At 38.5% G+C, this 13,046-nt stretch overlaps 1 protein-coding gene across 5 annotated transcripts in view; it reads right to left on the bottom strand.

Annotated features, from left to right (window-relative positions):
• ZMYND11 (zinc finger MYND-type containing 11) overlaps nt 1–13,046 on the bottom strand; it is a 1,778,022-nt gene that overhangs the window by 1,284,194 nt on the left and 480,782 nt on the right. For 3 of the 5 annotated variants that reach the window (XM_044064681.1, XM_044064682.1, XM_044064678.1), the window contains one exon: nt 11,060–11,156. The exons of 1 other annotated variant lie outside the window; for it this stretch is intronic. The gene's annotated coding sequence lies outside the window, so the exon portion shown is untranslated. The remainder of the gene's footprint in view (nt 1–11,059; nt 11,157–13,046) is intronic. One more of the 5 variants, XM_044064680.1, reaches the window with a different exon arrangement.

Here is a 13,046-nt window from a genome sequence, read left to right as displayed (position 1 = left end):
TTATCCTCACCACCTCTTTGTGTAGGAGTTTGCCATTGTCTGCCTCTAAACGATCCTTGGAATTGTCCTCTGCCCCTCGAGCGCCTGTATCTACCTCTTTGGGGTCTGTCCGTGGCTGGAAAGGACCAATTTTTGGAAGGCCAATTTCTACTGAAACATGGGGGTTGTACCTGTAGAAAATCTTTCACAGTTTGCATTGATTTAGCGCTTTCCTCCATTTTCCTTAATACCTCCTCAGCATTAGCACCAAATAATATATCCTTTTGTAGAGGGGCATCTAGTAATTTAGCTTTGACATGATCAGGCAAGGTTTGTTCCTTGAGCCAGGCATGTCTACGTATGACTGATCCTGTAACAGCAGCTCTACATGAGGCCTCTAGAGCATCAAAACCACATTGTAAGGTATGCTTACCCACTTGCTCTGCACTATGCATCAAATTCTGCAACTCCTTCAAGTCTGGTTGTTCAGGTTGTGACATTTTACTTTTCAATTGTGATAACAAAACCTGTTGGTATTTTAGCATATGGAACTGACAGTTTAAGGCCCTCATGGTTAAGGTAGCCGAGGTATATACCTTTTTTCCCCACCTTTCTAAGGATCTGGAATCTCTCTCGGAAGGTAATGGATTTTTAGCAGTGGAGGCCTTAATTCCCCTGGGGCCCTGTGGGATGGTTTCTGGGTCAGCAGTATGGCTTTTGTATAGAAATTGGTGTGAGTCAGGAACCCTGTAGTACCTATCAGGCTTGACTGGGGCTGGAAGCAGAGAATCCTGGTTAAGGCAGGCCTCCGAGTAAACATCATCTAGGATGTCCAAGACGGGAGGTATAGCCAGAGGCCTGTGCTGAGGTAGCAAGAGAAATTCCCTAAGCCTTTTCTTGGAATCTGAATAATCTTGGCCTTCCCAGTGGAAGTGTTCCCTTAAGGTATGCAAAGTTTCCCCAAATGAATAATCCTCTGGGGGGGGATACAGAAGGAATGGACTCCTCTGCATCAGAGTCTTCAAAAGGGGAGTAAGAATGTTCCTGATCATCAGAGTGCTCTGAAATAATGGAGCCCTGATCAGAGGAGGGGGATTCTTCCTCCACTCTGGACCTTTTGTCCGGTGGGGGTTGAGAACCCCTGATAAGAGTATTTAAATCCTCAGCCATTTTAAGCATCTGTTTTTTAGGCATGGGGCCTGGAGATGGGCCCTGTGTAGCTTGTCTCTTAGAATGCATGGCTGCTTTAGATTTAGTGAAAGCCTTAATGGAAAAAGAAGAGGAAGGTCTGAAGACACCTTGAGTGGAGGTAGACCTGTCCACATTTTGAGGTTCGACGCCAGGAGTGGCTTCGGTATCTGTAGTCGGGGTGTGGGCCGAGGAGCCTGCGACCTCGGGCACAGGAGACACTGCCAATGAAGGGTCGTCGGTAGTCAGGGGCTGCGTAGGCGCCTCGCTAAGAACCGGACCACGTGTAGTCGGCTTTGGCGTGGTGTCGGTAGAGGCCGCGGACCTCGTGTGTCGGTCCTTATCTTTGCGTTTTTTAAACAAAACTGGAGTCGAAGTATCCGACGACATAATATAGTTAAATGTTTTTCCAAAATAATGCTGGGCGAACTCCGCCCGATGCTTAATGGTGCGTTTGTTGAATGTTGCACAAAAGCGACAGACCGAGACGTCGTGGTCTGGGCCTAAACAAGGTACACAGAGGGAATGGAAATCCTTATGCTGTATTTGCTTCCCACATGAAATACAATTATTAAGTTTGTCTGACATCGGTCTGAGGCAAGAAAAGTTTCCCCAACGGGGTACTTAGCTTTCAAGAAGACTTCAGTTTCCAAATTTTCGTAATTTCAGGAGCTGGCCGACCGGCACTTGCGAACTGCTTCTGCTTCGGGCACCGCGCGGCAAGAAAGACTGAAGAAAATGGCGTCGGCTGGTTCCTTTATACCCCTGTCACACTGACATCAGGGAAGAAGCGACGACAACCGACGCCGGACCTAGACTTTGGAATTCGGCCGACCGAGGACCCGCCTGACGGCAGGAGAACCCATCTGTTATGACTGCAGCTGTATGCACGATGAACATCCTGTAGTAACTGTCTGACTTACAAGGAGCCGGAGGCAGAGAATCAGGAGCCATACTAGATTCTGAAAAAACATCATCAACAATGTCTAGAACAGGAGGTATAGCCAAAGGCCTATGCCGAGGAAGAAGAAGAAAATCCCAAAGTCTCTTTTTAGATTCAGAAAAATCCTGACTTTCCCAGTGGAAATGTTCCATTAAGGTATACAAAGTTTCCCCAAAAGAAAAATCCTCAGGGGGAGAGGTAGAAGGAATGGAATCTTCTGCATCAGAGTCCCCATAAGTAGGTACAGACAATTCCTGTTCATTAGAAGAATAAGAAGAAACAGAATCCTGTTCAGAAGATTCATAGTCTTTATCTTGCCTAGGCCTCTTAGAAGGGGGCGGGGGGTTGACTACCCCTGAAGTAATTAAATCTTCAGCCATTTTGATCATTTGTTTCTTAGGCACAGGGGCCTGCACATGTGGCCTAGGCATTCTTTTTTTAGACATAGGTCGAGATTTTGGCCTTAGTTTTGAAGACGGCATCGGTCTAATATACAAATTAGTAGGCCTGAAAACACCCTCAGAAGCTGGTGCCTGCATAGCGGCTCCGGACCCATCCAAGGTAGAGACATCCGCGGGTTCCATAATTGAAGCATCTCGCGGCACACCGGACTCCGAATGGGTCTCAGTAGAGGCCTGCAAATCAGAATTAGTGGGTATCAGGGGCTGCAAAAGTGCCTCAATGAGTACCGGCGAACTGGCGACTGGCTTAGGAGAAGCGTCGTCAGCAGTTTTGGACCTCAACGGCCTGTCTATGTCTTTTTCTTTGCATTTTTTAGGTATTTCGGTAGTCGGATTGCTAACCGATGACATTTCTGGATAATTAAAGCGTGAGCCAAAATATTTAGAAGCAAAAATGTACGGACGTTTAATAGTGCATTGATTAAATAAAGCACAGAACCAACAGCAAGGTACGTTGTGGTCAGTGCCTAGGCAAGAAATACAGTACAAATGGAAATCCTTATGAGGTATTTGCTTCCTACAAGTAATGCAATTATTAACTTTTACTGACATCGGTAAGGAGAAAGAAAAAGTTTCCCCAACGGGGTACTTAGGTTTTTAGTTGAAGACTTTGGATCTGAAACTCAAACGAAAATTTCAGGAGTCGTCCGACCGGTACTTGCGAACTGCTTCTGCTTCAGGCACCGCACAGCAAGAAAGACTAATGTAATGGAGTCGGCTGCATGTTTTATACCCCTGACGACCTGACGTCATGGAAAAAGGGACAGCAACAGACGCAGGACCCAAGACTTTGTTAATCAGGCTGACTGAGGGCAACCTGCCAGCAGATTACCCAAATGTAATGACTGCAACAGTGAAACACGAAGAACATCCTGAAAGGCATTGAACAGAGTCTGGGAAAAGGTCTCCCAGGGAGGAGTAGGGTCTTTTGTGCTGTCTTTCTCCTTCTGTTTTCTTTTTAAAGAGGTAGAAGGAGCAGTAGTAGGCCTGGGTGCAAATGTTATAGTGGATGGCAAGGCAGTAGTAGGCCCCTCCGAAGCCACGAGCCATGGTTCCCCCTCACCATCAGGCTCTGATGGTTGCAAAACCTCAGTGGACGTACTCTGGGTATCTGCTGAACAGGCTTCCATTTTACTTCCCAGATGCAGCGAAATACCCGACGTCCAGAGCCATCCTGGGCTGACACTCGCCTTGAGAATCTTACAGGACAACTGAGGCACAGCTTGGGCGTCAGGCCTAACTTTCTTGGCCTCCTTCCTAGGCAGCTCCTTGGAGGTGCCCGCTCCACCTTCCATTCTGGACGTCAAAAGTAGGAGACGCCGATTCCCTTAAAGATTTAAGGCTGTCAAATAACTTCTAAGGGTTTTGGGAACAAAAGATTGGCAAATGTCACAGGACTTGTAATCATGACCAGCCCCTAGACAAAATAAGCATAGCTTGTGTGTGTCCTTATGTGGAATTTGTCTTCCACAAGCACACTTTCCATTTCTAGATGACATGTGCATCTGAAAAAGGCAAAGAAACAAAAAAAATCCCACAAGGGTAGTGATCTCAGTATGGACAGCTGGAAAACAATCGTTGAAAATGGGTGGCCGAAGTCAAACAAACGCCGGATATCCAAGAATGGCGATCAGACATCTAAAACACACTGTGGCAGAAATGTTCTGAGTTGGGTACGTGCAGACATCACAGATATAGCCTATGTCAGTTTATGGACCCTGCATGCAACGTCGCATGTACCCGTTTCAAAGACTTTGGTATACTGGCTGGATGTCCGGTGCTGCAGGCAGCAAAGCCCCAAGGTTATTAATACTGCAACATGAGAATAGAAGGACACGTTTATTTTAAAGCCACCAGTTTAAATATCCTTCCAAAATCAGAGCAATAACCAATCAACTCACATTATCATAAAACTTTGTGACATCACACGTTCTGAGTTGGGTACGTGCAGACATCACAGATATAGCCTATGTCAGTTTATGGACCCTGCATGCAACGTCGCATGTACCCGTTTCAAAGACTTTGGTATACTGGCTGGATGTCCGGTGCTGCAGGCAGCAAAGCCCCAAGGTTATTAATACTGCAACATGAGAATAGAAGGACACGTTTATTTTAAAGCCACCAGTTTAAATATCCTTCCAAAATCAGAGCAATAACCAATCAACTCACATTATCATAAAACTTTGTGACATCACATCCTAAATTTAAATAACTCTATGCACTGTAGCCTTTAAAAATCAACATATCTGTAAACATAATACATATTAAAAATAATCTCTAAACAGTTCTGGTCATCAGTAAATAGACTTCTTTCCCCAGGAACTGCTAAAACTCCTTCCCCTCTAAATGCTGACCCAGAAACCCCTCTCCAGACTGCTAATGCTTTCAACTCTTTTTTTTCTCTGAAACTATTCAATCCCTAGCCAAACAAATGAACCCTAACAACTCTCATATACCAACTAACATAACTACCTCCTCCTTCAACTTCTCTCTAAAACCTATATCTACCTCTTCTCTCTAAAACCTACATCTACCTCTTTCATCTACAAACTCATTCACAAACTGAAACCCTGTACCCCTTCTGCTGACAAGCTCCCTTCTCTTTTCCTTCAGAAAGCTGCCAAAGAAATTGCATATCCTATATCCTTACTTATCAACAGAACTATCCAAGAAGGAACCATCCCTGATATCTGGAAAGTCTCCTATATTATCCCACTGCATAAAGGTGGTAACTCCCTTGACCTTTCCAACTTTAGATCAATTGCCCTTCTCTCACCCCTAGCAAAAATCATGGAAAAATGTACTCATCAGCAACTTGTACACTATCTCTCTCTTCACAGCATAATAGCAAACTGCCAGCATGGTTTCAGACCCCACCACAGTACCACCACTGCCCTTCTATCCTTTGTAGATACTATCAACAAAAATCGAAACAACAATACTCTCTTCCGCTCTTTTCATTGATCTCTAAAGCTTTCGACATGGTCAACCACTCTCTTAATTAACATTCTTGAATCTCTCTCTTGTGATAAACTAGCCACTAATTGGTTTAAATCTTATCTTAACAACAGACAACAAGCAGTAATATGGGAAAACCATATCTCATCACTCTTGCCCATTTCCATCGGAGTTCCCCAGGGCTCCATTCTTGGTCCACTTCTGTTCTCCCTCTTTATTAACGATCTTCAGACTGCTATCCCACAAGCAACCTGCATACAATATGCAGATGATTCTACCCTTATCTGCTCAGCACCTTCCTCTACTGAACTGAGCTCATTGACCCAAAATACCTTTAACACAGTAGAAACTTGGTTTTCTAGACGGTTTCTTCTACTAAATGCCAAAAAACCAAAACTCCTCCTCTTCTCCCCACCACTCGGTCCCCCTTTAAACTTTACCATTTCCTCAAATAATGGCACTATCATCTCACCTGATCCAACTACTAAACTCTTAGGAATAACCATTGACAATAATCTCTCCTTCGATCAGCACATTAACAACACCATCAAGATTGTTAACAGAAAAATTGGATCCCTATATCGTATCAAACCTTTTCTAACCCCAGCAACTAGGACCAAAATTGCACAATCTCATCTCCTATCTACTCTCCTATATGCTTCCCCCATTTATACAAACCTTAAGAAAATCAATCTTAACAAACTTGCAACTTGCTATAACAACATAGCTCGCTTCGCCACTAGTAACCCCTTTAGGACCCACCATTGTATAAACCTAAAACAACTTGGCTGGCTCGAATTTCAAAACTACCTTATAATTCCTCAACTCACTATAGCCCACAACATATTACACCTACCTGACAACACCCCAATACTCTCTCAACTTCTAATCCCCGACAACACCCCAATACTCTCTCAACTTCTAATCCCTTACAACAATCTTAACTCACTTCGCTCCTCTAGTAAACTCATGACAAAATCAATAAAGGTAAACAACACAGCAGGTGGTTCTCTATTCACTAACACAATAGGTAGAAGTTGGAATCTCTTACCCAGTGACATAACTCTGACTACATCCCTGCCACAATTCAAACAGAAAATTAAACTGTACTACCTAAATCATTGGCTTTGTTCCTGCAGTACACCTGACTAACCATTTTCACGAACTCTATTTCTCCTTCACTCTTCTCATCTCTACCCGTTTCATTTCTCCTCCTTTTACTGTTCAAATTTAAGTATGTACATTTTATGTACAATTGCTAACATGTAATGAACTGCATATTGTAAACTTGTTTCTCTTTGAAATTATCTTTCATTCTGTGTGTTGTTATGACTTCCAATTTTTGCTATTTCTTAGAGTAATGATTTTTTTTATGTAATGTACTTAGTATTTAGTGGAGCTTTTCTCCTCGGGCCTCTGCTGAAAATGGATATGTATCCAGCCAGACTAGCCCGGTCAACAAATGTAAAATAAAATAAAATAAATAAAATATTAAAAATACATCTTATGCTATATGTTGTATTTTCTTCATAATATTTTATGTTTAAGTAAACATTTAATATTAATATGTTCATTCAACCCAGGCTGTCAGCTCTCAATAAAATTAGCCGCCTTAACTCATGAATTTCTAAAATGGTGTTACACCCATTTACATATTGTTGACCATAAATGTAATCTAATACAGTAAAATGAAACATACTGAAGCCATTACAATACAAACTATGTTCACTAAGGGCATTTAAACTATTTTTATCCTTAACAGCTTTGACATGCTCTCTAATTCTAAGTGGGCGAATACTTTACTCACATAAAAAACTTAGAACATGTGCTGCATACTGCCACAAACTATATTAGAAATACTACAATTAAAGTACCCTCTAGCTTAAAAAAAAAATCTATGAATATGTGGAAACTCAATCGTGCTGGTGTTGCTAATGAACCTACATTGTCTACAAGAAATGCAGGAAAAAGTACCTAACTTATGGGAAATAAATTTATGCTCACTATTAGGATGAGAGTCTGATACATCTTTCAAAATGGATGATTTTTTAATAACGTGCGTGTATAAAACTGGAACGAAAGCGCTAAAGGTGAGTCGTCATGGTTTAGTTTATTAATTTTATCAGCTGCTACTCCAGTTCTCCGTGGTACTGTTACCTCAAGGTGTTTGTTTTATACAAGTATATGTACATATACACACACACGCACATACATATATATATATTTATACACATACGCGTGTGTGTACATATATATATATATATATATATATATATATACACACACACACACAGACACACACACACACATATATGCGCACAAACATTTTTATATAACATATACACATAGATATCTACATCACACAAACATTTGTATACATATATATTCGATTTCTCCCAAAACCTGGCAGGCACGGGAAACTGGAACCATAAGATTAAAAAAAGGCAAAGTTTTAGCTTTCATTGTTTAATAAATATGGAACTTCAGAAATAAGAAACGTTCAAAATACAGAATTAAAACACTACCTGGCACCCAAACCAGCTTTCAAAATAAATAAATTTCTTAACTTTCAGTCACATGTTCATCAACCACATGATAATGATTTCAACTTTTAAATTTACATAAAACTACAACAGGTATAAATATAACAAAAACTCTACACCATACACCACTATTTAAAATAACGCAAGTCTTACACATTTAATACTGATATTCTCATTTAAACCAGGGATATTTATCTGCCCTAATTAAAAGTTGCCATTTAAAGCTCCCTGACTTCTAAAACATTAACGCATCCATTCAAAAAACAGTTTATGTCAACCAGATCCAATACAAAAAAATGAAATGTCCTAAAGTTGATACATTTCAGACTATGCTTAAAAAAAGCACTGGCATTTTCCTTTTCTTTTATTGTCTTGACATGTTCCCTGATACAATGTCTTAAGTGTCTAATACTTTTTCCTACACAACAATGTGAGCATGAACTGCAAAACAGCTAAATATACTATGTTCATACTATGACAATATTATCTACCAGCAGCTTTGACCGTAATATTTAAATGCTGAAAATCTATAGAACTTAAGCTAATAATAAATCTGCAATGCTTAAAACTGGTACATGGAAATGTGCCATAAACTTTACTTGGAATCAGTCAGGCTCCCGAAATGGATGTCTTTCCAATAATTTTTTGATATTATACGCCCTTTTATATATAAACTATGGAGATTCCACAATAATATTCTTTAGTTCAACATTACCTACTATTAATTTCAAATTTGTTTTAATTGGTTGAACTTCTTGACTGTCTACAGTCATGGAAACAGGAAATGCTAAAGTCTGTTCTTTGCTAATGTTCACATGACTAATATCAATTTGGTTAACCATAAGCCCCTGTTTTACAACAGGAGGAAACTTGAAAGAACACTGTCCAATCACTTCAATTTAAATTTTATCAAAGCAATTAAGGGGATAATTCCTACCTAAAAACGGGTCTATATTAGAACACCGAACGTTCAAAATTTCAAGTGTTCTAATATTGAACCCTATGAATCGAAATTTTAAAATATCGAACATACAGAACATATAGGGAAAAAATTTGCTGTTCCAAAACACATACACACAACACAAGCACACCAAACAAACAGCAATCCACACACATACACCTAAACTCTTACACCTAACCCTACACTAAACTATACCTACACCACTAACTATCCACTTGCCTTAACCCAAACCCTAACCCTAAGGTCCATTACTATCGCAGTCACCTCACCCGCGCCCTAACCCTAACTCACCTACCCCGCCCTAACCATCACGTCCACACAATCACACACTTACCTGACCCGCACCATAACCCTAACTCGCCTAACCCGCCATAACCCTCAAGTCCACACAATTGCACACTTACCTGAACCCGACCCATAACTTTCCACCACAGCGCTGAAAATACCGAAGCAAAAGAAATGGACAACCAAATTCTTTCCCTAGAAAAAAAATCGGTTTTCTGTTTCTTCGATATTTTCAGCGTTCGCTGAAAATGGGTTGATATTAGAACACTCATTTTGAACATTCGGTGTTCTAATATAGACTCCCTAAAAACAACTCTGTAATAAAGACAACTTCTTTCAAAAAAACTTCATCACTGCTAGTCATTCGGCTAGCCCTAATTATCCGTCCCCTGTAAATATTCATTTTCATACATTTAAGGTAGTGACTCTAAAAATGCAAATAATTAATTATTCTTAAAAATATCCTTCCTATAAATTGAGCTTTCAAACTTTTGGTTAACAACATCCATATTAACTTTAATACCTACAAAAATAATATTTCCCATTTCCACCGAGAGAAAAACACAACCAGGAAATACTATAGTTAACTTCTTCCACAAGTTTCACTTCCCCCCATATAAAAAACAGATCTATGCAACGCTTATAAAATATGACATGTTTAAACAATGGTAACGCCACAAGAACTGTAGACTCCCACCAACAGAGAAGTAGGTTAGGAAATGATGGAACAACTTTGGCTCCCCACAGCCACATCTGTTTTCTGCTGGTATACTTCACTGTTAAATTCAAAAAAAGTTATTCTTAAGCACAGTATCAAGCATCACAATAATTGTATTAATAGCTACTTGATCGAGATGACAAAATGTATCCAAATACAATCTAATGTATTCAAGCCCTTCTTTTTGATCAATGCTCTTATATAAAAGATATAACATCTATTGTTCCCATAAATTCCTCTTTAGCAGTAAATTCACAGGTTCTGAGACATTCAAGAAAATTCCATGAATCCTTCAAATAAAATCTACTTTTCTGTACTACAGGACTCAGTAGCCCATCCAAGTAGCTAGAAATTTTGACGGTTTTATTTTTGGTGGAAGATACAATAGGCTTAAAAATGGAGGAAAAAACATTTTTATGGATTTTGGAGATTTCAAATAACCTGCCTAACTCAGGCTGATCAATTAAAAGAAAATCTGTTTCAATTTTCAAACAAACAATGTTGAACATATCAAATAAAATTCTATCAATTTCTTTATAACATTTCATGACAAAATTTTTACTGACTTTACAATAACTATTAGTGTACAGCATGCAGGTAATCTCAGTAATATATTTAGACTGCTCCGTTATGACTACTCCACAGCCTTTATTGGCTTTCATATACTGTAGGCATCTATAATGGATCAAATTATTCAGCACTTTCTGTTCACTGACATTTAAATTTAATAAGTTTTTGTTTAGGTTTATTTTTAAAATAGCTCAAGATATCAAAATCATTTTCACATGTCTTCGCAAACACATGTAATGTTTTTATCAAGGATGGATTAAAACTGGTAGTTTTTTTGTAATATTCTTTTAATTATTGTAAACACAAATATCATGTAAAATTAATTTTAAATTTAATTTTGAAAGAGTTTAAAAACCACAATAAGTTCCATATAGAACAGTCGTCTGGTAGGAAAGAGCATAAAGTTCGACTGCGGGAAAAAACTTGTTCGCTAAGGCTGAAAATAGGACATACAATATTCATCTTACTTGGCCTCTCCCTCGTCCTCTCCTCCTTCCACTGCTCCCTTTGTTATTCTGGGAAAAAATGATTGATGCACACGATTCTCCTTCTGAAAAAAATGGGGAAACGGGTACATTGGCTCCATTTAAATTTGTTTCCGCATTATTCTGGACATTACCATTTCCACTATTATTGTTTGTAACACATTATCAAAATTACTGTTGCTGGTGCTCAGTGTAATAGATGGGAAACACCATCCAACTGTTTAACTCCATTACCCAAATTGCTAGGACTGACTGTCCTGCTAACATCTGCAGTAGTGCTGATACCGGAATAAATGGGATAAGCTTTATAGTTAAGAATATGTAGCAGCATCTCTTTTTAACTTATTGTTTCTTTTCACAACTAAAGTGGCAACATGCTTATCAATTTTTGCAGAAATGCTCTCATATAAATTCAGATGCAAATCAAATAGGGGATATTGCACAATCAAATCATTTAACTTCTGAATCTCATCAATTAAAATAGAAAGTTGCTGTGCATAATGGGTAATGAACAGTCTAAGCATCTCAAGCCCAGTATTATTAAACAACTATATTAAACCATGTTAAACAGAATCTGTATTCAGAATCCCAATAGGAAATTTAGAGAGTTCATGTTCCTAAGTAAAATGTTTAACATCAACCCATCTCTGTAAATATAGCACATCATATTCAAAGGACTTAAGAGACTTGAATAATTTTTTTACCAGTTCACAAATGAGAGACATACAGTTTTCTTGTGGACCATTTGCGATATTACCAGGCTCAGACTCCAAATATCATACTAGAAAAAGGGTTGGTATCCACTTTCTTAACCAGCTGATCGATGTCCAGAAACTGTTCATTAAAACCACCATGAACAACTGTACTATCACTGCCCCATCAATGACTATTGGATGTACAGGGGGAAGAATGACAGAGGATGAAGGAATAAAGCAGTAAAATCATTTCCATGCGACTTTGAATGAAACTTTTGCAAAGCCAACTGCAATTGTTTATTCACATTTTGTATGGCTTGACTTAAAATTTGGAGGTAATCTGGAATAGAATGAATGATCATGTCCAATTCAGAGTCTATCTAGTTTGTTGTAAACTGGGCCCCACTGGTAGAACCACCATTACCACCAAAACTGGAATCTTGAGCGGAACCAAGGATGCCATGCCTTCATTGGAACAATATCTAATGAACAAAACCACCAACGAAATCAAGGTAAAACAATTAAATTCTCCAAAAACCTGGTGGGCACGGTAAATTGGAACCATGAGAAAAAAAATTAGACTGAGTTTTAGCGCTTTTGTCCCTTGTTTTATATATATATATATATATATATATATATATATATATATATACATACATACATACATACACACACACACACACACATTATATTTATATATATATATATATATATATATATATATATATACACACACATATACACATACATATATATATATGGGTCTACTTTGATTAACTGAAAACTCATTTCAAAGAATTTCAATTAAAAAAAAAATTGCTGAAAGCTCAAATCACTATAAACACACTTCACTGAATGTACTGTTGGGCAAATAAAACATATATGCCCTTTTTCCCAATGTAGTGCGATCCTGGAGTTAGTATATGTAGTTTTATTTATGAATCTCATTTCACTGAAAGCTAACAATATAAAACCAAAAGTAGGTGGGCGGCTACACAACCCCCCCAACTATATATACTAACTCCAGGATTGCACTACAGTGGAGAAAAGGGCATATACATTTTATTTGCCCAACAGTACTTGCATTCAGTGAATCAAAGTAGACCCATATACTATATATATATATATATATATATATATATATATATATATATATACATACATATATATACATACATACACACACATATAATATATATATATATATATATATATATATAGAGAGAGAGAGAGAGAATATATATATATATACATATACAC

Source organism: Protopterus annectens, chromosome 3.part0 (genome assembly GCF_019279795.1).
Source record: "Protopterus annectens isolate FY-2018-M chromosome 3.part0, PAN1.0, whole genome shotgun sequence".
Lineage (NCBI taxonomy): Eukaryota > Metazoa > Chordata > Ceratodontiformes > Protopteridae > Protopterus > Protopterus annectens.
This window is presented reverse-complemented; position numbering and strand designations above follow the sequence as displayed.